Genomic DNA, 23,533 nt, shown 5'->3' on the forward strand with positions numbered 1-23,533 from the left:
CTTTTTATAATGAACATTTTATCTTTTCCCCATCTATTTTCAGAGCCCTGCAGTAAAACCAAAGAGGTATCAGTCTAGAAATTTAACATCTCCCCTCCGCTCTGCACTCCCATGTAAGAAGCCGTTTAAAGAGCCTGACTCCAGCCAGTCTACAAAGTATGTGAATGTCAAAGTCTTCTCAGGCCGACTGGTCTTTAATATATTGGCATTTACGCTACCAGCTGCTTTTCTGTTTCAATAAGCAGAACCCACCTAGCCTTGCTTCCTGTGACACCCCGTATACAATAACAAACATCAAAAGCACTGAGCCCTCTGCTCGGGTGTTAATGAAAAGGTCTGGAATTGCTTTATGAAATACTCATTAAACCCTCCTTTCCTGCATCCTCATTCCTATGACTGTGCTATGCTGATGCTGGCCCAGGTGCCGCAGACACCAGACAGGGATGAAGAGCAATTGGAGGGGATGTCTGGAGTACTAAAAGATGTGAGTTAAAAAATAAATCCCCAGGTTCATTAAAAGAGCTACTAATGTCTCAGCCTTTGTTCGCAATGTATCAGCATGGCAGGCATGTGCTGGAGGGGAATCTGCTAAAATCCTGATGAAAAGTCATTGTGGAGAGCGGGCCAGAGGGCTCACGGACAGGGATTCCAAGCTGCGGGTATTTCAGAGCATTCACTTGTGCTCGCCTCTTGCAGCCATTTGGTTCCTGTCAGTCAGGAGAGGGAGAAGTGGGTGTGCGGGTTGGCGGGTGGTCGGCCACACAGCACATGGAGTGAGAGAACAGAAGCTTTGCAAGACAGCTTGAGGTTTCTTTTGCACTTTACACTTCCCCATCCCCACCCACCTGGGTATCTCCAGATATTTCACAACATGAATGAAGTGTCATGACCCCCCCCTCCCAGTGAGGTAGGCATCATGATATCCATTTGTCAGACAGGGAAACTGAGGCAGAGGAGTGGAACGACTTGCTCAGGTCACACTCTCAGCTGGTGAGAGAGATGGCTATAGAACCCAGGAGTCCAGAATCCCAGTCATCTGCTATAACCACCAAGCACAATACACCCCATGAAGAAGAACAGCATGGACCACAAAACAGTCAGGTCATCTAGCCCATGGCTAAAAGCAGCTGCTGGGGCTCAGCTTCGTCTTCATGTGTGACACGAGGGAAGTTCCCGTTCCTGGTCTCCCGCGCTGAGGATGAGCCCTTCCAAACACCTTGGAGAGTCACTTCACCTGGAAAGAGCAATGGGATAATTCAGCCTCCCTGCTTGGCAAAACCCGGCCCAGCCCCCTGGTGTGACCCATCTGCACACGCCAAAGTGATCTGCAAGCACCTGCAGCATCGCTCACATCCAGATACAGCCGAGGGTGCTGGAATGAGATTCTCAGGGACGCATTAACAGAGAGCTGCAGAGAGTGAGCGAGAGAGGGGCTTGTGTGAAATGCAAATGCCACAGGTAAACTGAGCTGCTCCCCACACTGAGGCTTAAAGTCCCCTTGTAAATGGCAAGAAACTGGGAGATTTCCCGAGGAACTGCAGAGTGAGGGCAACCTGGCTCTGATGCAGCTAAGTAGCCACTGGGGGTCAGTCACAAATGCAAAGTTTATTCTGCGACGTCACACAGATGCAGCTTCACAGTGTTTACTTGACAGTGGAAAAACTTCAGTCTTAAGAAAGAGTCTCCAGACTGCTTGACAAGGCAGGTTTGAACCCAGTGCTGTTATTCTGCATGCCAGAGAGAGACAGGCGTCAGACCCAGAGTGGTCCTGCAAAGGAGCTAATGGTAAATAAAAACAGGCTGGTGGAACGGAGGGGACGCCTGGAAAGGCAGCGGTGAGCGACAAGAGGACAGAACAAAGGCCTGAACCACGCAGGTGAGAGAGCACAGCAGATGGCTCTGTCAGGGCCTGCAAAGGAACTCCTTCCTGCCACGACAAGGAAGAGACTTGAGAGGGAATTCACATTCCATGTCCAGGCTCTCTTACTCTGCCAGCGGCCGCCGAGCCACCGGCCCCGTCTGAGCAGCTCCCCTGCACGGCCCAGCCAGCCTGCTGCTCCGCCGGCCCGCCTCGCCTTACAACTCCCCTTTCCATCCTCCCCGCTCCTGCAGCCCCTCCTCGTACTCACCGTGCTTCCCTCCCTGGCATCCAAACTCTGCTGCTGCTGGGAGCATTGCAGTGTTCAGTCGTAGGGCTCGCTGGCTTTGCTTCTAATCGGAGTGTGGCTTTGAGTCTGGCAAAAGTGCCTTGGACTGAATTTGGCCCTTTTCTCTGTTTGAAAACAGTCTGACTTTTATACCCGTGTACGCCAGCGTGTGAGTATTGTGTGGGGAGGTAACCAATGGGTTCTTTGCAACAGATCCACCATTCATTGCTTGTGTGTACAGTCACCTGAATCACACAATGCAGCTGCCACTCTCTGTTGCACGGCTGATGCTTCTGTAGACGAGAGGGAAGGTAACTTCAAAGATGGCTGCACTGTCAACACTTCAGACACAACATTTCCTGCAAATATACGTCCACAGGGGACTTGGGAAACTGTCACTGTCCACGAACTTTCCCACAGTAAAAAACCACACGTGGGTATGTGTTCATGGAAAACAAATGAAAAGGCTAACGAAGAACAATGACATTTTTATTTGAATAAACGTTCACATCCATTTTCACAGCATTCATCCAGCTCTGCTCACCAGTGCAGAAGGCACCACAGCACGTAACATAGGACGTATCTGACGTATGAACCACCTCTTACAGTAGCGTTTCTTTCAGCGGGAGACAGAGAGATTTGGAATAATGTACATCGTTATATTGCGCTGTCAACTGTGCGGGGCCTATATTCATCACACTTCATGGTGGCTGTGTCACTTTGAGGCTGCTTTGAAACAACCTTGCAGAGTGGCTATGAAATCCAACACGTATCATTCGACTAGTCAATTGGTTAGACACAGCAACCTCTGCTGTGTTCCTCCAGTTAACTCAAATCAGCGGATAGGTCCCTAACGTTCTGTGTACATGATTCCCTTCCAAACTGGCTGGCGGCTGTACAAGCAGCAGGTGTCTTAAGCAGTTCCCAAGTACATTAGAAAAGCAGTTTTTCCCTTTACCCACATCCCCTAAGTCATCTCATTTATCCAGCTGAGGAAACACAAACAATGCTAAGGATGATGTTTGGTGGAGAGCGGGAACAGAGCAATCTAATCTCTCTCTCAAGAGGAGCTGTGACAGGACTCTTCAGATGAGGAAAACTAATCTGCTAAAAAGGGGTGCAAAGGGACAAAGGCAAAACTGCAGAAACCCCTGATTTGTTTTCAAAGATTGTAGCAGCCTGGAATTCTCTCTGCCAGGAACCCTAAACAGCAGTGCCTTGCACAGAGACACAGCTGGACTTGCAAGAGTGGCCTCAAGACCTCCACATCCACACTCTAAGGGCCTCAACCCAGGCACTGAAACTGGAGGGGCAATGTTTACACCTGGAATTTTGAGTAGATCTTGATTCCCACCAACTTTTTCAGGCACAAAAATTCAGACCTGTGCATGCAAATGGCATTTATGTGCAGTGCATTCCCAAATGCTCTATGTATTTCACAGAGCTAAACTCTAAAATATCTTTATCAGGGATGATTTTGTTTAAGTTTGCAGATGACACAAAAATTGAGGGAGTGGTAAATACTGAAGAGGAGAGGTCACTGATACAGAGCCATCTGGATCACTGGTTAACTGAGTACAGGCAAATAATGTGTGTTTTAATATGCCTAAATTTAAATGTACACATCTAGGAACAAAGTCCCCCATCCTGAAAGTATGGCCCTAGTCTATGTCCTGGGAAGCAGTGACTCCGAAAAAGATTGGGGATCGCGGTGGAGAATCAGTTGAACATGAGCTCTCAGTGCTACACCGTGGCCAAAACGACTAATGTGATCCCTGGATGTGTAAACAGGGGCATCTCAAGTCAGAACAGAGAGGTTATTTTACCTCTGTATTGGGCACTGGTGCAATCGCTGCTGGAATCCCGTGTTCAGTTCTGGTGCCCCCGAGTCAAGAAGGCTGTTGATAAACTGGCGAGGGGTCAGAGAAGAGCCACAAGAATGATTAAAGGATTAGAAAACCTGCCTTATAGTGATAGACTCAAGGAGCTCAGTCTGTTTCGCTTAACAAAGAGAAGGGTAAGAGGTGCCTTGATCATAGTCTGTAAGTACCTACACAGGGAACCACTATTTAATAATGGGCTTTTCCATCTAGCCGAGAAAGGTCTTAACATGGTCCAATGGCTGGAAGTTGAAGCTAGACAAATTCAGACTAGAAATTAGGTAAAAATGTTTAACAGCAAGGGTAATTAATCATTGGAGCAGCTTATCAAGGGTCAGGGTGGATTCTCCATCACTGGCAGTTCTAAAATCAAGAGTGGGTGTTTTTCTAAAAGATCTGCTGCAGGAATTATTGTGGGGCAGGTCTCTGGCGTGTGTTACACAGGAGGTCAGAGTAGGTGATCACAGTGGTCCCTTCTGGCCGTGGGATCTATGAATGTTGCATACACAAAAGGTCGGGTGTGAAAATTTTCACCTGGAATTACAGAGTCTGCTCTCTTCAATCTGGGCATCAAAGTTCAATGAGTGCAGACAAAAGCAAATGGATGGATGTAGCTCTAGGACAATGGCCTGACAATCCAAATGAGAGGGCAAATATTGCGTATGGATTCCTCGATAGACTTCACTGTCCACTAGCACAGAATTACTGTGCAGAGATCCCACCTCACATGGAGTTACAAGAGGTAAAGTCTTGTCTCAAGATGGAAAGGAGCCTGCTGGCATTCACGCTGCACCCCCAGAACCGGGCCTGCTCTGCTCCCTGACATTTTGTCACAGTCTGAAACCACAGGCATTGTAATCAGTGTGAAAGGTGTAGAATGCTACCACACAAGTATGAAATTCCAGACTAATTAATTGCATTTCCCTTTGTTCTGTAATTTCACTCCTGCCCTCTGCATCTCTAGATTCCTCTGGTCCCTCTCACACAAAGCGTGTAAGACTGGCCATGCTGTGGTGGCAACATGCTCAAGTCATGCAGGAAGCAAGTGCCTTCCCTCGCTTGCCAGGCTGGTGAGGACCAGGAGGAAAGTACTTTCCAGCCCTGGGTGGACAGGGAGTACCTCTAGGTCTAGCTGCCTCTGATACGGTGCCTTTGATCTGCAGATCTCAAAGGAAGGTCAGCATCATCACCCCCATTTTAACAATGGGGAAACAGGGGCACAGAGAGATGATGTGACTTGCCCAAGGTCACCCAGCAAGTCAGTGGCAGAGCTGGGAATAGAACCCAGATCATCTGAGTCCCAGCCCAGTGCTCTCTCTCAATCCAGCTGCTGTCCAGCCTCCCGCTTCCTGCGCAGTCGGGGCTCAGCCCTTGGTGCAGAGCTCTGTGCTCCCTCACTCTGTGGGGAGACTGCAGCGGGAGTGCTCTCAGCTGGTTGGGGGGCACAGCTTGCAGCATTCTCCCCTGACTCCCTCTGAACAAAGCATGGAGCAGCAGTAACAGGATCCAAGGGGAATGGTGTCCAGCCTTCCTTGGCTGGACACTGGGTTGGTTCTGACTGAACACGTGGGGCCATCATGACAGTCCCTCCTGCTCTGTGAGATTCTGAGGGTGTTCCAGCAGAGGACAGCAACGGAGAAAGAATTAGAGGGAAACTTCAGCGGCATTTGTATTCTCGACAATCCTGGTTCTATTCAGCTTTACTTTTAAAAGTGCTCCTTAGGTTTCCTTTCTCCTCCTCAAAATTTTCGCTCAGTGAAAAATAATGCAAGAGACAGGCCAGAATTAACAAGTGACTTCCATATCAATGACACGTTTCATGTGTCTGTGAATGGAAAGGCTCTTGCTCATTCCACTCCCGTCCTCTGCATTTGTCAGGTCTGAATTTAGCAGGGCAATCATTAAACCGGAGTGAGCTGGAAAAAGGACCTGAGCCAGCACATTCAGATAACTAGTGCAGAATCTGGCGGTGTAAAGGGGTGCTCTCCCTGCACTCTGGTTATTCCATGGCAGCAGTTGGAGAGCCCGATTTGGCCTGGGTGGGCCGCCGGCTCACTGCTGGGAAAGAGGGGAGCTGGGGGAGGGATGGGAGCATGGCGAGGGGAAAGGTCCTGCTGGAAATCCCCCTCATCTTGGAGCTCCTACCCAGAGGGCTCTGCCAGACCCTGGGCCGGTCCAGTGCCAGTCGTTTCTCCATCGACCGTAGGCGGTCTGAGCTGTGGGGCTGCAGTGACTGCCCGGCTCGTGTGGAGGCAGATGTGTCTGTCACACCCCAGGAAATGAACTTATCACTGCATCCAGCATGTCCAGCAGCACAGGTCTGAGCTCAAGAAGCCATCTGATGCTTAAAGAAATTGAAAACCAAGCTGTCCAGTGTGCCCAGCAGCTAACTCCTCTGAGCTAACAGCACCATGTCCTGAAGGGGACCTGGGAGCCTCTTAGACTGTGGCTGCTGAAGGCACTTTCCAGAGAGTGTCTCTGACAGCCTTGGCTGTGTCTGCTGACACTGAAACGCTCACAGACTTGCTGTGCTGCTCGCTGGGCCTCACAGCCGTAGTTACCAGAATTCGGGTGTAACTAGTGGACAACTTCATATTGAAATACACAGGGGTTTCCTGCCTCTGGCCAGATCTATTCACGGCTTGTGCGTGGGGCTGGTAATCAACAGCCGCTGCATTCGAATCCCAGTCCTCACAGTGATTCCCTCTGTGGCATTCAGCAAGTCACGTCCACATGCTGTGCCTCAGTTTCCCCATTTTACCCATCTTCCTGGAGTGCTGTGAAGATTCATTTGGTGACTTTGTAAACCACTTTGACCCATGATATAAGGTACATTGAAACACGATGTAAGTGCTAGGCATTACCATTACCCTGTGCGGCATGGCAAACCCAGGAGATCCACTGATGATTTGCAGATTTCTGCATAATCATAACACACCAGTGCAAAGTGTCCCTCATTATTGTCAGCACCGCACATGTTACCAGCGTATGGGACCCTAGTGCAGAGCAGGGTTGAATTAGCAGCCACACCCTCTCCTGGCCTGGAACACTAGGTAAATTCCAGTGTTCTCTGCTGCCTGTAAATATAACACAGGTGCAGACCAATCAACCATGCATTACATTCTCTAAGGTGCCACAAGTACTCCTTTTCTTATTCTAAATCATAGAATCGCAGGACTGGAAGGGACCTCGAGAGGTCTTCTAGTCCAGTCCCCTGCACTTCTGCCAGGACTAAGTATTATCTAGACCATCCTGGCACTCACTAAATTGCTTCGTAATGCAGACGAATGGCATGGGGGGATGGCGGGGAATGTGGAGCTACAAGGAATGCTGGACTACTGACTACGTTAAAAGAACCCCCTGACCTTGTAAACCCATTGATTGCATTCTCCTGGTTTTCCTTGATGGTGTCTCCAGACTTTGTTCCATTACAGTTTCATAGTAATAGCCAGTGGTGTCCGCTCTCCAGGGTGTGTGGGGAGTAGCAAAGGGTTAGTGTCTGTTTAAATGGCTTTATGAGAGGCAGAGGATCTGTATGCATTTGTACCTTTATAAATTCGTGCTCAGCCTGGGCCAGTCAGGAACATAGTATGGCAGCAGATCTCCTTTTTTAGTCTCAACTGTAGCATGGAGCTTGGCTTATTTGACTGGGGGCAGGAAAGGGAAGCCTAAAGCCGCAAAGATGCAAATATTTGCAGTCTATTTTCTGAAAATATCCCAATTCTTTTTCTTTAGCCCACATGCAAACTGTCCACCCAGTGCTCTCCTCCCTGCTGGGCCCAGCTCAGTCCGAGGGACCCTCAGTAGGTCAGAAGCCTCAGTGACATTGCAGCCGATGGTGTCACACACTGACAACAGTGGCTTCAGGTGGGGACTAGACAGCAGGAGCGGAGGAAAGCGAGTCCTGGTATAAGACGTGGAGGAAGAAGACAGCATATGATAGCAGCATTAGTAGCTGAATTGTCTCAAAAACAGAGAGTGTCCAAGTTTTCCACATAGCATCAAAGGCTCCTTAGTTTACAGATCACCAACAGGAAGGCACCTGCTAGAACAAGCCAAAGAAAGGTGCTAAGAAGCTGACTGCAGCATGACAAGCTGCCCAGCTACGAATGCAGCAGATACACCAATGATGCAAGGAAAGAATGAGACCGTTTGGGAGCTGCCATTGCTGCTTCTAGCAGGAGCAGCCCATTGTTTGACACAGAGGGAAGTGTGAGCAGAGGAGACACTGACAAGCTCCATAATTTGCCACAGCAGTTCCCAGCTCTGATCCACGGTGCTGTGCGGAACTTAGTGGTGATCCACTGGAGTCAAAGACAGCGTGTAAGAGCTGTCAGAAGGTCTCACTAGCTCGTGCGTGGGCTGAGATCTAGACTGTCTGTCGCACACTGAGCTGCATTACACAATTGCTTGTAGACACTGGTTTCTGACCCCGTAATATATTCACAGTAGGGCTGTCATTAATCACAGTTAAATCATGTGATTAACTCAAAAGAATTAATCACGGTTAAAAAAATTAATCACGGTTAATCGCAGTTTTAATGGCACTGTTAAATACTAGAATACCAATTGAAATTTATTAAATCTTTGTGGATGTTTTTCTACATTTTTAAATATATTTATTTCAATTACAACCCAGAATACAAAGTGTACAGTGCTCACTTTATATTATTTTTATTACAAATATTTGCAGTGGAACAATGATAAACAAAAGAAATAGTATTTTTCAATTCACCTCATACAAGTATTGTAGTGCAATCTCTTTGTCGTGAAAGTGAAATTTATAAATGTAGATTTTTTTGTTACATAACTGCACTCAAAAAACAAAACAATGTAAAACTTCAGAGCCTACAAGTCCACTCAGTCCTACTTCTCGTTCAGCCAATTGCTAAGACAAACAAGTTTGTTTACATTTACGGGAGATAATGCTGCCCACTTCTTATTTACAATGTCACCAGAAAGTGAGAACAGGCATTTGCATGGCACTTTTGGTATTTACATGCCAGATATGCTCAACATCCATATGCCCCTTCATGTTTCGACCACCATGCCAGAGAACATGCTTCCATGCTGATGACACTCGTTAAAAAAATAATGCGTTAATTAAATTTGTGACTGAACTCTTTTGGGGAGAATTGTATGTCCCCTGCTCTGTTTTACCCTCATTCTGCCATACATTTCATGTTACAGCAGTCTCAGATGATGACCCAGCACATGTTGTTGATTTTAAGAACACTTTCACTGCAGATTTCACAAAATGCAAAGAAGGTACCAATGTGAGATTTCTAAAGATAGCTACAGCCCTTGACCCAAGGTTTAAGAATCTGAAGTGCCTTCCAAACTCTGAGAGGGACGAGATGTGGAGCATGCTTTCAGAAGTCTTAAAAGAGCAACACTTTGATGAAGAAACTACAGAACCCGAACCACCAAAAAAAGAAAATCAACCTTCTGCTGGTGGCATCTGACTCAGATACTGAAAATGAACATGTGTCAGTCTGCACTGCTTTGGATTGTTATCGAGCAGAACCTATCATCAGCATGGACACATGTCCTCTGGAATTGTGGTTGAGGCATGAAGGGACATATGAATCTTTAGCGCACCTGGCTCATAAATATCTTGTGACGCTGGCTACAACAGTGCCAGGAGAATGCCTGTTCTCACTTTCAGCTGACATTGTAAATAAGAAGCAGGCAGCATTATCTCCTGCAAATGTAAACAAACTTGTTTGTCTGAGTGATTGGCTGAACAAGAAGTAGGACTGAGTGGACTTGCAGGCTCTAAAATTCACATTGTTTTATTTTTGAATGCAGTTGCTTTTGTACATTATTCTACATTTGTAGGTTCAACTTTCATGATAAAAGATTGCACTACAGTACTTGTATTAGGTGAATTGAAAAAGACTATTTGTTTTGTTTTTTTCAGTGCAAATACTTGTAAGCTCTGTACACGTTGTATTCTGTGTTGTAATGGAAATCGATATATTTGAAAATGTAGAAAACTTCCAAAAATATTTAAATAAATAGCACTCTATTATTGTTTAACAGTGTGATTAATTGCGCAATTAATCGTGATACATTTTTTTAATCGCTTGACAGCCCTAATTCACAGCCTTTGCTAGCTCCTTCCTTATACAGCATGAGGATGCACCTGGGAGGGGTTTGAAAACTTAGCAATATCTCTTTGTTTTTGATACTGAGTGCAACTTTGCACTTGCAGCTGTTTGTTATGTATTCTCCCGGAATTGCTCCCTCCCCACACTTACCCCTTGAGCACGGAATTAATTTCCTGAGAATTTACAAACAAATCCATAGTGTTTGTCCTGCGTCTAGCAAAATGGAACCTTGGTCCATCTCTGAGGCACTCTTGCAATGCAAAACATCCGTATTTATTATTAATTATTAATTTATTATTAGTATTATTAATTTAATAAATGTACATGAATTTTACCAGTGAGTGTTGTGACACTATGAGGGTGAAATATATGAAAAATGTGTCCTTAATAATCAATTTAATCTAGGAACACTAAAATGCCTTGATCCTAATCAGATGGTTATTGCATGGCATTAGTACAGGGCAGAGCTGAGGTTGTTTGGTACCCTAATTGTTCATTTCTTACAAGAATGTGTTTGGATTTCTTTTAAGCATAATCTGAACGCTGACTTTCCTGAGTTGATCATGCTTGGTTTATAAATACAAGATCCCTATAATGGTTTTCAGTTATTGGTACGTACTCCCAACCTTACTCCACCTGCACATCATATTTTGTGGTAGAACTTAAATAAGACACATCTAAACCAGGAACGTGCTATGGTTTCCCTAGCCCAGATAGGAAGGCATAACCAAAATCCAGCATTGCTAACACCACAGGCATATAATGAGCTTGTCTACATGCAGAGTTGCCCACTGAAACTGAAAGTGTGTTTCTAAACCAATTAGTTAAACCAGTGCAAAGGCTCTTGATGGTTTAAACCAGGCATATTTCACTTTAGCTGAAACTTGTTCCTAATCAACTTAAACTACACAGAAATACGCCACACAAACTTAGTCCACATAGTAGTTTGCACCAGTTTAAACTGGTTTAGCTAAATTGGTTCAACTAAACAGATGCAACATTGTGTGTAAAGAGGCCTGTGATGGCAGGGGGCCATATAAGCAGTTGGGTTTAGGTTGAGGGTTAGTATTGGGGTCGGGCTCATGTTTAGGTTTAGTTTGGACAGAGTGAAAAAGTGACTGAGAAGAGCCAGGAGATAGGAACTCGCCTTCTCTCTAGGTGCTGTTGTTAAGTGTCTGAGGGATATTTGGCTAGGCAATAGTCCAAAGCCAAACAAACACCTCCATAAACCATTGCACGGAGGAGTGGCGGCTATCCCAGGGTGGTGCTTTGTAATCACTGCGCTAGGTGGATATTTCTCTGGACACGGTAACAAATCACCCTCTGCCCAGTGGCAGGTAGCATATGATACGCAGGAAAGCACAGTGCGTAGCTCCTTACCCTCATGACCTCCCAGCTACAAAGAAGTTAAAAGATCCACAGTTCCTTGAATTAATTGAGCCCCTTTCTAATATCTAGCTGCTGTGTATTTACTGAATACGCAAATAAAAATCAAGTTGTCATTTCAGCTTAGCCGTAAGCAGGTGAATCATAGATCCAGGCAGGGGCTAGCTGGGCTATTCTGTTGCCAATTAGTTTAGTTCGCACCCATTGCACCTTTTCCCTCTGTTTACATAATAAATTAATCCTGTGAATTTTGTATTCTCTCTTAAACTCTCTCTTTTTTATAGAGCAATCACTACGAAAAGATGAATTTTTTATAAGTTTGCCTTTGTTACTTTAAATTTTTTATAAACTTCTTACCCTTAAGGAATATGTCTTAGACCTGGCAATGAAGTATGTTAATTTCATTTGAAAAGGGAAATGTAAGTTTGTATTTTATTAACCCCCCCCACACACACTATATCTGTAGCCGTGTATTTAATACTTGTGTATAAAATGCGAGGTATTCAATGTGCAGTATAGAATATACACAGAGAGAGCTGTGATGTGTCCAATTAAAACTTGTCCGTTTGCTTGCGTCCTAAACTCAAAAGTCACTTAAGACAAGTCATTTGTAATTCTGGCCCCAGTCCTGCCTTTGCTCCCCCACCAGCCAGCAACTCTCAGTGCCCCTGAATTCCAGAACACTCCCACCGTTCTTGGTGGGCTGCCTCCTCCCCAGGCAGGGAGAGACCGAATCCAGGCCCACAAAGTCAAGTGGCCAAACTTTTGGCTTGACCCTTCTCCCATTGATTGGCAAAGTGGCGGGAGGGAGGGTGCCATTATCTCGCAAGGGAGCAGATTCTCGGTTAATGCTAAAGGCTCAGTTAAAGACCATTGTATCACAGCAGAGGGGTTCTGTAGGAGCTTTTACCCTGCTTTAGAAGCTGCTGAAGGCTGCAGAAATTTCACGGGTCTCCATCTCCACCACTAGTTCCTCTGCAGCTTAGCGTCCCAATAAACTGGCAACATCCTCAAAGGACCCAAATGTGAATCGTATTTTGATGCAGCAAATAGCAATGGTGACTCAGGTGTGTGCTGCTAACCAAACTTGCCTTAGGGCGTATCTACACATACAGTGCCGCAGCGCACCTGGTAAGACGCTCTGTGATGACAGGCGAGAGCTCTTCCGACAGCATAATAAAGCCGCCAACACGAGCAGCCATAGCTATGTCAGCAGGAGAAACTCTTCCACCGACATAGCGCTTCCACATCGGTGCTCAGGTCAGAGTGAAGCTCTGTGGGAAACATGAAGAGCAACTCCCTCATTCCTGATCTTTCAACCAACAGAATAGCTCTGCAGCCAAAGCATTCTAGAAGGGGGCAGGAGCTGTGTGCTTCCTGAACCCGTCAGAATAGCGAGCAATCACTGCACAATTCGTTCCCGGCACTATCCTTTCCCTGTCACCAATGAGGCAGGAACCTGTTTAGATTCAATAAATGTCCATTTACAAAAGGGAAGCTGGCAATTGTGTAGAATGTTCCCAAGTTGCAGACTGTAATGTGTTGTAAATAATTATCTTTACCATGGAAATCGATATCTCTTGAAATGGAGCCCTTTCTTCACTTGGAAAATATTGCAGATTTTTATTCCTTCATTTGCATAACATCTGAGATAGTCGGCTCAATACATAACGCCGAATATGTACAGAATCACTGAAATATACATAATATGTATCTCATGCTAAACTGAAAGGCTGCAGCTCCAATAACAGAGCATATTACTGCATCATAAAGCACACAAGCTAGTGAAGGAGATAAAGAATGTTTTCCCCTTTGGACAAGTAACCAGGAAAGCTGTGACATGTCCTCAGGTGAAGGTTGCTTGTCTGAAACTATAACATGCAAGAACAAGTGGAGGGCAATCAGCAGTGACAAAGACAGAGGCATTCTACCTCGTAAAACACTGGGGTAAAGGATGTAAACATGAATCAGTACACAAATTCCTCAGCTGGTCATTGCATTATACATGGTGCACAGATTCAGTATTCTTCTCCCAGCCGGGATGGGGAATGCTGGCATGCTGTGAAAATGTGCACTGCTAAATAACTCTGCATTTACCAGCCAGGTCCAGTGGCTGTGCATGAAGAGGGATGCAGGAGCCTCCCAAAAAGCAGCGGGATGTTTCCCGACCTCCATAAAGCATAGCTTGGTGAGAAAACCACTCAAGGAAGATATGTATAATGAGGTCCACTGAGCAGCAGAAGCCCAATTAATTTGCAGACATTAACCAGTGAATTTGGCATCAGAACTGACTGGGATAGAATGAGATTCCAGCCATTCACGTACAGTTGTTCAGTCCTTTACAGAATATTTAGCATTGTGCTTAAGTGTTTTGCTGAATCAAGGCCATTAAAAGGCACATGTTATTTACAGCAAAGAACCTTCATCCCACAAAGCCATTAAAATCCCACTGTCTAGATGATTTGTAAATGCCCGCATGGCACGGTGCTCTAGTATGCTCTCACTACCCCTACTTGTATTCACTGTTTAACCAGGTTTACACCCTGCTATTTCCTTGCTCCTTTATTGGAGACGTCACAGCTAATGAACGGAGATTCTAACACTCTGGGCATTCAGCTTTTTCACACTTTAATTTCCTACATTTGCTTTCAGAAGGGGTCAAGAGTCATTAATATTCACGGAGCTGCAAGGAAATATACTCCCCAACTCCGACATGCTCTGTTCTAATGCCTAACAGGGGAAACCTCAGCTCTCCTGTGCGGTAGCCTTGCAACTCTGTTCTCCAAGCGAACACACAAAGGTTATCCACCTATTCTGAGCTGGCTACATCACACATGGTATTATTCTTAATCCAGACCAAAAAAAGAGCTCTTTGTTCGTCTCTGAACCATTCTATACAAACAAAATCTTTGCCAAGTACATGACTTCACTGAAGCAGTGACCTCTGACCTCCCTGGCTTCTATTTCCCCGGCAGCCCAGCCAGTCATGTGGCGCTCCGACTGTTCTGCTTCCCATTCAAGCGTGTCTGTGTGAAGCTCAGGGCCGGAAGCATTCCCATAAGGGGCACGGAGCCGGCCAAAGTCAACCTGCAGCACAGTCTCGCCGACCAGCGAAAGACAAGGCTTCTGTCATCACCTGCTTGGCTTTCAAAGACTGCTTCGACCAACCCTGCTACCACAGGCTGCACACCCACAACCGGTGGGGTACGAGGGAGAATGCCAGGGTCAACTTCAGCCGAAGACGACATATAACGAAGCTGCCTCATTTGGGCTCCTCGGAAACAAATCGATGGCCTGCCAGGTCTCCAAGCTAACAGTTATCATAATAAAATAGAACTAATAGCAAGGCAATGCCTTTATGTAGCACCCTCCTCACCTGGGCAGGAGACTTCGCAATCCAGCTCTATTCTAAGTAACACTGACTAAAGTGTCCTTTCAACTTTGACTGTAAAAATACCCTGTTTTCTGTTAACGGCCATGGGCAGTTTCAGCTGTTAATTGAACAGCAGCAACAGAAAGACACAGAAGCACCAGCTCTGACTGGTTGGTTTGCATGCAGCTGCAACACAGACATCATCTGAGAAGCATCTTCCCGCCCAGCAAGCTAGGTGACTTCGGAGAAAAGCTAAGAACTTTACACACTCACAAAACAGTCAGTGCAGCCACATAGCTGTAATTCATCCTAATTATTTCCCTGCTACTGTATGCATTAATGACCCTGGTATTAATTTGGAACACTGTCATTTATACCCATATGTACCAGATTGCTCATTAATACACTGTAAATTGTAACATGGTGTTTTTCAGCTGCTGTTTATCACTGTGTATTTAAAGCTGTTACGTGGTAAGTGTACAAGTGAGGGTGACCCAGAATGTCTCTCCAGTCCTGACATTTTTCTGGAAAGGCAGGTTGACAAAGCAAAAAAACATTCAATCTTATACCATCGAATCATAGATATTCATCCTCAGTTCTGTCTGAAGTCCGCAGACCTACCACCCACTGGTTTCCTCTTTCCCAGCAACCAGATGGATCCAGTTAAGTTTTCTCGGTTGCAAGATAAAGTACTGTCAAAGGCAGTGCTTGTCCAGTGAGGAACACCTCAAAATTCTAAATCACCCTGTATGTCTTCCTACTGCAAATCTCAGCACAAACACTCACCAGACATGGAACGGGCTGACACCGCATTCCGTTTTGCAGGCTTATATGTAACACATGGTTGCACATGGTGGGTGCACATGGTTGCACATGAGTTGCACATGGTGGGTGCCTGCTTTTATTCCTATCTTATTAGTAGAGTGGGGATTGCAGGATTCTTATGTGATTGTGCAATTTGCTCAAACACAGTTCCTTTTAGACAGGCACAAGCCTTCCTTTCCCCACATTATTTACTGATTGCCTCTGGACAGCTGGAATCCAGAATGCCCCAGACTGTAGATTTCAGATTACTACATTAGTTCTCTATTGAAGAACAGTCATTCAGATGCAGGCACCAGAGATTTTCTGTAAAGATTATTAATTAATTAATTAATTATTATAGAAGAACCTAGATGCTCCAACCAGGATTGGGGGCCACATTATACGGGACACTGGGCAAACAAATAGTAAGAGAATTTCATTCTCCCAAATGCTGACTAGCTAAGTAGACAAAAGACAGATTGTTAATCCTACTTCATAGATGTGGTGATTTAGGGACTTCTCCAAGGCCACACAGGAAATTGGTGGTAGATCTGTCAATTGAACCCACACTTGCGCTTTTGCCACAAGGCCACCTTTCCTGCTCCTAGAACTGCTAGCTGTCCTAACGCAATATTCCCCACAAAACCAATGTGCAGTGCTACAACTGTCTCGAGTTCCCGGGGGAGACCAGGCGGGGGAGGGAATACCTTTTATGGGACCAACTTCTGCTGGTGAGAGAGACAAGCTTCCGAGCTTACACAGAGCTCTTCTTCGGGTCATGGCTCATGGTGACATTTGACATCCTACAGTGCCTTCATTTGCAGAATTCCTCTGCCAGATGTGTGCATCAGACCCATTGTCTTTGCTGGTAAGGGGCCAATAGTCTGACTCAGATCCCTCTTTGCTGAGATAAAGCTGCCATCTGAAAGCCCTGCAGAGCAGAAGGCTTCCATGTAGGCCCTTTCAAACAACACGACAACTTGAAATCCGGAATTGGCTCATTCTAGTCTTCTCCCACTTTGATGACTTTAGATCTATATTAGCACAAGATGTTTTTAATCTCTTCTATATGGCATTTTGTTTCCCTTTAATCACACAAGGTGGGCTTAAGCAGGAGAACATTATACAATTCCCTCCTGCTGTTTCTTTGTAGCTTGATAGTTGCACATGCTAATGCTCAATTACTTGTTATACAGTGTCTAATATTTTCTGTAGTAAAGAAAATTTTATTATCACTTAACATATTGATGAAAGAGCACAAGCTAGTTAATTGAATATGTAATAAATACAGGCATATACTTGAACTATTGATTACTTCAGTTGTGTGCTTGAAGCATTGATGTACAATGTGCATATTTGCCCTTAAGACTGTCGAGTCATGTTGCACCAGTCTCCATTTTTAACAATGGGGCAACTTGTTTTTAAGCACGTCGGGGGAAAAAACTCCATGTGCTAAATGAGCCAGGTGCTCATGTGTGTGTGGAGGGGCCAGAGGGAGTAACGACGCCCAGACTAGGGAGAAGACACGCTCGACAAAGGATATTTATTTGATCATGTATTTCATAATTACATGAATAAAACCAACCAACCCAACCCTCTCCATTAACAGAGCGTTAAGGTTGAGAGTCAAGCACGCAATAGTTAGGAAATGCCAGAGTTAAAGCTGCCTGTGCAACAGAGGAGCTACCCTAAGGCTTTCATACAACCCCCCTCCCCTCCCTGTTCCTACTCTGACACACGCCACCCAGGAGCCATATTCCCTACCTCCCACCTGGGATTACAGACCTCTGCCTGGAAGAGGCCCCAAAGCACCTTCTGGGGGTTCCAGGCACCCTGCAGCCATCACTGCTGGGAACTTTGATAGGGAAAGAAGGTCACAAATAGGCCCAGTTACCTATAATAGAGGCAATCCTCTGCCTGCAGCTTCTCTTTGCACTCACCAACAGGAGCAGAAAATGCCCCTTCCCCTGGCAATGATCCCCTGCCTGCTTCTTTCAACTGCTCCAGCCACAGCCAGGCTCCTTGTACCAAGGCGCACCTCAGTCCTGGAAGGAGTCGTCTGCCTTGAAAATGCATTGGGGCGAAGTTGGCTCTGCTCTTCTCCCATGTCTCGCCCTTGGTTTGGGATCATGGCCCCGTGCAGGATTCCACGCAGACTGTGTGTAGGAGAGCTCCCCCTGGGTGGGCAGTTCTATGCTCGCTGAAGAACAGGTGTTAACTGCTTACCTCATACCTCCTGCCTGGACCCTGAAACCAGACGTGTCTGTTACAGTTCAGCATGCCACCAAGCACGGCCCAAATCTTTGCTCTTCATTTTTAGCTCGTGGAGGCACCAACCACCAGCATGTAACTGGGTTGCAAAGCTGGGGCCAAACACACACAAGCTCAAGTCTGTGAAATAAAATCTCCTCTTCGTCCAGCACCAAGGTGGCACCTCACTCCGGAGGCCACAAGCAGCATCCCCCCAAGTGACACTCACACAACTCATTTAACAGCACAACGGCACTCCCTGTGCATCCTGTGGGCGTCTCATGCCTGCTCTGAGGCCCAGCCCCAAATCCTTACACAAGAACCCGTCCAGGTGATCCTACTGAGGCTTTTGCAGTCTCTGGGTTGCAGGGAGTGGGGGTGGAGCACGCGGTCCAACTTCCCCTGCTGCTCCTCACGGAGCTCTCCTCCCCATGGGAAGGTCACAGAAACGAGTGGTGTTTGGATGGAGCAAGAGAAGGGAAGCAGAAGCCTTATGGAGGCCCAGAGACAAAACGTACCTTCATCAACACATGCAGCCCTGTGAGCTTTTAGTGTGCGTCCCATGCTGGCTTTATGGCTTTGCACATGAGTTTGGCCCTGCTATTTATGCAGAACTGTACAGGTGTTCATCCCAGGACAGACTTCTGCACAGAGACTTAGGACAGAGCTGCAGAAATTACCCATAGTGAACTATTTAGGTGGCAAATGCCAGCCCTTTTCTTCTGTTCCGGCAGTGCGGCTTGTTATCAAAGCTAAGTGTCTGCAATAAGCTGATTTCAATGGGAGTTAGGTGCCGCAATACCTTTGAGGATCTGGGCTTTCCAGCCTGCAGGCTGCTTGGAAATGGTTCATAAAGAGTTTTCATCTAGTTATATGATATCCAGAAATGGCAGTGTGTGAACAGGGCCAGCACAAACTGTGCACCAGTAGGGCTTAGCAGAGATGTCAGCCCTGGCCAGGCCTTGGGCAGAGGTGCGAATGTCATGCTATAGCAGGCTGTACCTGCCTCTCCCTGTCCTGAACTACCCCCTGGTGGCACAGACCTGGAAAGGATCTGCCTCATGTTGAGCTTTTCCCTATTACTCTCCCCAGAATGGGACTTTTCTGCTGAGTCCACTGAACGGATCAGTAGGGGAGAACATGTTGGGAGAAATATGTTCCCAGAGGTAGAGATTTGCTGGGATGCCATGTCCTATAGCAGGCTGAGTTTAATAGGATTTCCAAGTTACAATTACATGCCTTGACCCACTGTGGTATCCTACATGCATCAGCAAATGTAGAAAGGTGGAGGAAAATCAACAGAAGACCCGAACTGTAGCCGGGGTGATGCTAAGCACCCCTCTGCCCCATTGTGATCCTTCAGCACCCAGGGGGATTTCCTGGCATTGCAGCAGTGTGGTGAAACTCGTCTCTTTCTCTCTGTGATGGGTCACATCCCCACACTGGCAGTAAGAGGGATACTGGACCTAGAGAGCCCAACTGAGGCATCTGGTGGCACCTGGGGGGGGGAAAGCCCTAATTAAAGCGGAGTCTGAGCTGGGAGGTGAATATAAAGGAAGTCTGGAGAAAAAAAGGGCTGATGGGTCCAAAACCAGAAAAAAACAGAAGAGTAGGGATGGTACATTGCATACCAGAATTAGATCCTAGTACCGCTGAAAAAGAATCTGGTTTTGTAGCTGCCATGATGGCTGTACTAGTGTGGTAATGCTCGCATCACACTGGGTCTGGGATGCGTGCCCAGTGGCCGCAGACATTTCTTCAGACCCAGTAGCAGGCCCCATGGCAATAAAAAAGGGTGTCTCCGTACACAGAAGTTAAGGAGGGTCAAGGAGGAAGCCCAGACGGATGGCTGGCCTGCGATCCTCTCCTGAGGAAAGGAGTCTTGCAAGAGGCCAGGAGAGACGAGTGGCAACTAGGGCAGAGCAAGCTCTGGTGAAGAGCCCTGATAAAAGAGCAGCAACTGGGGTCCCAGGGACCAAGCCCTGGGAGTCACTCAATTGACAACAGAGGGGTGAAAGGTCAAGCCTTCCCGAGGAGGGAAGAGGTCAGTTTAAACCTATACTTTTGGTTTGGATTTACTGGGGGCGTAGCCCGTGTACAACATGGGTGAGTTGGAGAGGCCTTGTGAATGGGCCAGCTGCCTCCTGAGGCCCCCACATATTGCCTTAGGATGCTCTGCAGGTGCCCTGACTCAGTTTCCCTCTTCTTCAGCCTAGGGCCCTGAAGCAAACTTCCAGAACAAACTCTTCTCAAGTTCAGTAGCACCCCTCTTTGGGGCTGGATTTCTATAACTAACCAAAATAGTCACAATAAAAGTTCCCAAATCCCCAGCAAGCCCAGGCTCCCAGTCCTCATGCTGGGATCTGCCAGGCCTTCCCCACCTGGAGTCCTTTCCCCAGCAGACTCTGTAGGCAGGTTCTCAGTCAGTCTCTCTCTCTGAGCATCCCCCTTTCTCTGTGTCTCTTTCTAGCAGCACTAGTGACTCCAGACCCAGCTGGTTCTACTAACAAAGCTCCAGACCCCAGCCCAGGTGGGGCAGGCAGGGCTAATTGTATGGTGCTGGCCAGCTCCGGGCCTCTGGCCCTATAAGGGGCAGGCCACCCATTACAAGCCTGCTGACAGGGAACGGCAGGAAGAAATCCATGGAGGTGGCAGCAAGGAGTCTGGTGACGTGACCCTTGGCTGCCTGTCCTAGGGTCCCAGGCCTGGAACCCAGCATGGAGATCGGGCCTGGGCTCCCCTACCGGCCAGCGGTAAGGTAGGTTGGAGCCCCTCCAAAGGCGAAAGGACGCCTGGGAGCCCTAGGAGAGGGGTGTATGAACCTCTGACCCAGAATGGAGGGCAGCAGGCTGGACGGAGGGGCTGGGCCTTTTTTTGTTGGACTGTCTGTTACCCCGGAGGCCGTAGGACTAAAGAGACCTGTCTGGAGGGCTGAGCCACGAGGAAAGGGGGAGCCCTGCGGGACTGGAGTGACCGTCGGCACGGGGCACTAGAAGGGGAGAGGCTGCACCCCGCCACGAGGGGGGCTCCAACGGTGAGTCAACCCTTTGACACTCCCCAAAAGGGGGAAGCGGGTTGTTAGCATCTGGTGCAACCTGAGTATGGGGGTGGGGGGCGGAATAGTGGCTCCTCCGAGGGTCACATCCCCGTGAAGACAGCTGTCAGTGGAAAGAGGACCTAGTGTCTGGGACTATCATCTCATCTGCATGTTCAGCGCACTGCTGCCTTTGTCTCTTCATTACCAGCCCAACTTTATCCTACCTTCTTAAACAATTCTAGCCTTTCAGTCCCCTCTCTCTGCCTTTCCCCGTCTAACCCTGAGACGCTCCCAGCCCAGAGAGCACATTCTATTGATGTCTAATGCTTTCTGACTCCGAGCCAGGAGGTGGATCAGTTACCCCAACCAATAATACCTCCATTTGCGAAGGATCTTTCAGCGGACGCAATGTGATCCTAAGCCCATGACTTTTCCAATCCATTCACAGATTTCCCTTGGACGTTCCCCTTCATTAAGGAAATGCTCCCATCCTCAGCTGCTATTCCTTGACTGAGCACACTAAAATGGAGGCTTTATATTGTATGGACGAGCTCTCTTAAAAAAGCCGTCTATACAGCGGCCTGTGATGGATTCCGATCAGATGCAGGTTTCCAGAGAACGGACTGTTCCATCTGGGAAGTGCAAGCTGTGGTTTAGGTAGTCTGCAGCTTTATTCTAAATCCAAGAGTCTAGGGGATACCAGGGAACAATCACCAGTGAAATATATGTCTTTGTTCCAATGCTAGACAATGCTATGCTCGACAATGAGGATGTCTCTGACATTAGCAGGAGACACAGTAAAGCGACTGGGAACGAGATACAGTGTGAGGCCTTTGGAGGATTTTATACTCTTTCTCCCTTCCGTGGAGTGTTTTTCTTTCTGCGGTTTCTGATCCTTTTTTCAAGCACCATACTCAATGGCCTGATGCATTCTGGGATACGCACCACCACTAGTCCAGCAGGCCACCATGCATCAGAACATTTTGTATTTTAAGCACATATTTAAACACTGTTGGGTGCGGAGGCATGTGCCTGTAATCCCAGCTACTTGGGAGTCTAAGGCTAGCAGATGGCTTGAACTCAGGGGTTTGGGGCTGGGGTGTGCTAAGCTGGTTGGGTGGCCGGTGCCACTGACAGCCTGGCCAGCGGGTGACTGAAGGACAACACGAACAGCGTGTTGTGATCCGCGCTGTCTCTGGGAGGGCTGAATGGATCGAGGTGACTTAAACACTTTGCTGAATTGGGGTCTGAGCAAGGAATATGAAACTGCCTCATAAATAAGATGTAGAGAAACTCACCTCTGCCTGATATCAGTCCAACATAGTAAGAAAAATTAAGAAAAAAAAGTCAGCGAGATCCCATTGACTAGAGGAGTGACAAGAAGCAAGAGGGTTTCAGACATATTGAGGGGAGAGAAAGACACCAGATAAAGTTGGGATATGTGGCACAGCAGACTCAATAAAAGAAGATCCCTTAACACAAATATATGTATTTGATCTGGTTCAGCAACTTCTGTTCGGAGAGAAATGGGATTTGAGACACATTGAGAGTCCATTTCAGGACCTACTGTACATAGTAAAGAGTAGGTCTAGGCTGCATTAAGGGGGCTGTAAATGATTTTTTAAAACCTCATTCTAAACTGCAATGTCTAGGAACAGATGGGAAACATGCCTGGGTCCTGTAGAAATTAGCTGCAAAAAGGGTGAAAACTCTACTGCTCGAGTCTGGCATGTCTTAGACACTGAGTGGGGTTTCGGGAAGACAAGATCATAGAATCATAGAATATCAGGGTTGGAAGGGACCCCAGAAGGTCATCTAGTCCAACCCCCTGCTCGAAGCAGGACCAATTCCCAGTTAAATCATCCCAGCCAGGGCTTTGTCAAGCCTGACCTTAAAAACCTCTAAGGAAGGAGATTCTACCACCTCCCTAGGTAACGCATTCCAGTGTTTCACCACCCTCTTAGTGAAAAAGTTTTTCCTAATATCCAATCTAAACCTCCCCCATTGCAACTTGAGACCATTACTCCTCGTTCTGTCATTTGCTACCATTGAGAACAGTCTAGAGCCATCCTCTTTGGAACCCCCTTTCAGGTAGTTGAAAGCAGCTATCAAATCCCCCCTCATTCTTCTCTTCTGCAGACTAAACAATCCCAGCTCCCTCAGCCTCTCTTCATAAGTCATGTGCTCTAGACCCCTAATCATTTTTGTTGCCCTTCGCTGGACTCTCTCCAATTTATCCACATCTCTCCTGTAGTGTGGGGCCCAAAACTGGACACAGTACTCCAGATGAGGCCTCACCAGTGTCGAATAGAGGGGAACGATCACATCCCTCGATCTGCTCGCTATGCCCCTACTTATACATCCCAAAATGCCATTGGCCTTCTTGGCAACAAGGGCACACTGTTGACTCATATCCAGCTTCTCGTCCACTGTCACCCCTAGGTCCTTTTCCACAGAACTGCTGCCTAGCCATTCGGTCCCTAGTCTGTAGCGGTGCATTGGATTCTTCCATCCTAAGTGCAGGACCCTGCACTTATCCTTAT

Source organism: Natator depressus, chromosome 15, assembly GCF_965152275.1.
Source record: "Natator depressus isolate rNatDep1 chromosome 15, rNatDep2.hap1, whole genome shotgun sequence".
Taxonomy (NCBI): domain Eukaryota; kingdom Metazoa; phylum Chordata; order Testudines; family Cheloniidae; genus Natator; species Natator depressus.